The sequence below is a fragment of the Lolium perenne genome, chromosome 4 (genome assembly GCF_019359855.2).
Source record: "Lolium perenne isolate Kyuss_39 chromosome 4, Kyuss_2.0, whole genome shotgun sequence".
NCBI classification, from domain to species: domain Eukaryota; kingdom Viridiplantae; phylum Streptophyta; class Magnoliopsida; order Poales; family Poaceae; genus Lolium; species Lolium perenne.
In genome coordinates this window covers 2,926,041-2,929,491 of record NC_067247.2, presented here as the reverse complement: position 1 = coordinate 2,929,491, position 3,451 = coordinate 2,926,041, and the positions used below count along the sequence as shown (strand labels likewise).

The window sequence follows — 3,451 nt, the reverse complement described above, 5'->3', positions numbered from 1 at the left end:
GGTGGTGACGACATTGAGGTCGACTTGAGCGTCTTCTACGACATGTATTAGATCTAGGTTTAGGTTTAGGTTTATTATTAAATTTTGTTCAAATCTTGTAATATATCCTAAATTTGAATGAAATTCGGCCGGTTTCGTTTAGATTCGTGTGTTTAATTTTTTTTTAAAAAAATCCTATGGGGAGCGCCGCTGGGGCAGCCGGCCCCAATACGCCGGACAAGTGTCCAGACGCCCCCAATAGAGGCCATCTACAGGGGTTACCGGACACCGTATTGGGGGCGCCGGTGGAGATGCTCTTAGCACTTGCAACACATGGATACGGCATGCGACAGTGCGCAGCAGGGCTGTAACATCCCTAGTATTAGTTAACCCTAATTTGGAGTTGAAATGTGCATCATTAGCATTGCATGGCATATTTTGTAAAACTAAAAATGAGGGAAGTTAAAATACTCCAAAAACTTTGGATATTTTGTCCCCTATTTTAATGCTCTCAAAATGGTTTCCAAAATTTTCAAATAAAAATATGTGGAGCTTCCCTAGTAGTTCAGGAAGGTTCAAAACAGTAGAAAAAAATTTGAAAACAGAAAACGAAAGGAAAAAGAGAAAATCCTGACACGTGGCCCCCACCTGTCAGGCTTGTCTTCTACCTCCTGTGAAAGCACAGTGTGGTGAACCTCCCATCGCAGAGCTACACGTCGATTCCTCCGTCTTGGATGAGAGGATAAGGTTGGCCCCATCCTCCTCTATCCTCTCCCACTCCGCAACGCTCTCCGCGAGCTCCCGAAACCGCCGTCACGGCCATCACGTGGTGCCGCCTCCACGAGTTCCCCAGAGTCCAGATAGTAACCATCGGAGCTCTGCCACGTCATTCTCTTCATCCCCACCAAAGGGATCGAAGGGGGGCACCCGGAATCATTGATATCGACCTCGTCTTCCGCAACTCCGGCCTCCACGATTCTTCGATAGAGTCGTCGTCTCTGGCCATCTCTGCCCCGTACGATCTCTCCTATCATCTCCAAGGTAAGCGTACGGTCCTCCTAGTCTCTTTCCCTCACCCCCTTGTTCTCCGTAGTGCGCTGCCAACGTGCGCCGACGTGAGCCTCCACTCGGGCTAGTCGCCAGCGAGGTTTCCGGCAGCCCAAGGTCTCCGCGTCGCCGCCATTCGATTTAGGACATCTCCCTGGTCCGGATCCACATATTCTCGGTCTTCAGCGCGCGCTGGGACGTCGTTCCGGTGGTCGCCGGATCGTTGCCGCCGCGCCGTCTGCCACACCTTCTGCCTCATTACATATTTATTAGGTTATCTAGGTTTTGCGGAGTACCTTTGTACTCAACCTTGTTTCGTTGATGTAATCTTTTACAGAGGAATTTGCCCTGCCCGAAGATGGTTTCTACATTGACATGGACGAATAGATTGGGGTTCCCAGATGGTTTCTACATTGACATGGACGAATAGATTGGGCTTCCCAGACAATAGCCTAGGGCTGCAGAATGGGATGTTACCATTCGTGCTGGCCTCTTAGGACTTTGTTAAATTTGCCATGTCTAATAGCCTAATTTTTTCTCGCTGCCATGTAATGTGATGTTGGGTCATGTGACCTATGTGTGTAATAAACTGCTATTTTTACTCTGTTAAGAGTTTATATGATTATTGCTTTCAGTCATATAGTTACTGTTGTGTTACCTGTTGTTCCAACCCACCTTGTGCATGATGCGTGTATGTTTATAAAGTGCACAAAAGAGGTAGGTTACTTGGGCTCTAAGTTATTATGCTTTTGTCAGACTTTTGATCAAACACGGTATGAAGCGACTTGACACGTGAGAGTTTGGGAGCCACTGGTAGAAAATGGGCCTTTAGTCGCGGTTCGCAAAGGCCATTAATCCCAGTTGCGCAACCGGGACCAATTATGCGCGACTAAAGGCCCTCCCCCCTTTAGTCGCGGTTGCTTACGAACCGCGACTAAAGGCCCGTCCACGTGGGCGCCAGGCGTCCGTCGGGGCAGAGGACCTTTAGTCGCGGTTTGCCTGGCCAACCGCGACTAAAGGCCTCCGCAGGTTTAGGGTTTTAGCCCCCCTAAATCTGGTTTCTTTTTAATTTGTAGTTTTTTATTTCTTTTATATTTTATTTTGTGTTTTATTTTAATTTTGAAGATGTTTCAGTACGCTACTATATACATGCATATGAAATTTCAAACAAGAAGAATTCAAGAGGAATATACAATATATATTCAATCTCGGGTGACCATATACAACTTCGAACAAGTTTCCATACACAATTTACTGCATCAGAAGTTCTTCGTCCTCGTAATAGTGTTCTCCTTTAGGATGGAGGACTTCCCTCACCAAAAATCCTGCTAATTCCTCTTGAATTGGTCGGAAACGAGCTTCTGGACTAACCTTCTTCCGCAAGTTATTCCTCAGCAAGTTGCTATCCGACGCCTTCCGCTCAGAGGTGTGTCTTCGGATGAACTCACAAACATAGTATCCACATAGATTGGTCCCCGGTGGCTGAATATCCACATTAATTAACCTTCTAAATTCTAGCTCATGTTTGAATTCACCGACCATTTGATCTAAGAACCGTCTCTAAACCCTACAGGGCAAAGAAAATTAAATGAACAAGGGAGTTATTAGTTACTTGATATTAGGAAATGAACGAAAGAGGCCGATCGATATAGAGCGCAAATGATTGAAAATAATTACTTTTGCAGCATATTTCTCATGTTGGCCCAAAGCTTTGAATCCATATTCAGAGAGTCCATGATGAGAACTCTGGAGGTGTGAAATTCAATTATTAGCAGAATCCAGTAGAACCTGCGGACACGTTACATGCACAGTCATGCATAACTCATCGATTAGACATACCATGCATGGAGTAAACAAAAGAGAATGTGCACAAGAGAGAAACACTCACCCAAAATGGTAAGGAAATAGAATTTGACTTTTGAGTTGCTGCTTTGTAAGAAACTCGTACAAGTCTTTCTCCACGTCTTGGGGGTATATTTCTAACACATATCCATTAATGATATGTGGGTCAATGAACCCAACATCATAGATGTTTCTTTTTTTGCATTCCCAAATCTTCATTCTGCATAACAGCGTACATAACAATATAGTTAGGACAATATATATAGTGCAGGCAATGAAGAACGAGATGAGATAGAAATAAATCACTTACAGAACGTAGCAACTCAGGATAGATTTATCGAGCTCGCGCAGATTGAACAGCTGGAACAATTCACTCATATGAACTTGTACAGAGTACTGTTTGAAGTGATGCTCCTCTCTAACTTCCGCATAAATATATTCTTTGCCGACCTTATTTTTTATGTAATTATTGTATCAACGTAGCAGATTTCGCATTTGTGTTGGTAGACTCGCTTCCTGCGCAGGCTCGACGAGAGGCCCATTCGGCACATATTTAAATGCTACCTCACTTACTGGCGCTTCC

The 3,451-nt window shown here is 44.6% G+C and overlaps 1 long non-coding RNA gene across 1 annotated transcript; it reads left to right on the top strand.

The window, feature by feature from the left end:
- Positions 1-770: 770 nt before the first annotated feature.
- Positions 771-1,664, top strand: LOC127347984 (uncharacterized). The gene is made up of 2 exons (XR_007879660.2): positions 771-1,020; positions 1,364-1,664. It is a non-coding gene; the product is annotated as an uncharacterized lncRNA (long non-coding RNA).
- Positions 1,665-3,451: the final 1,787 nt, after the last annotated feature.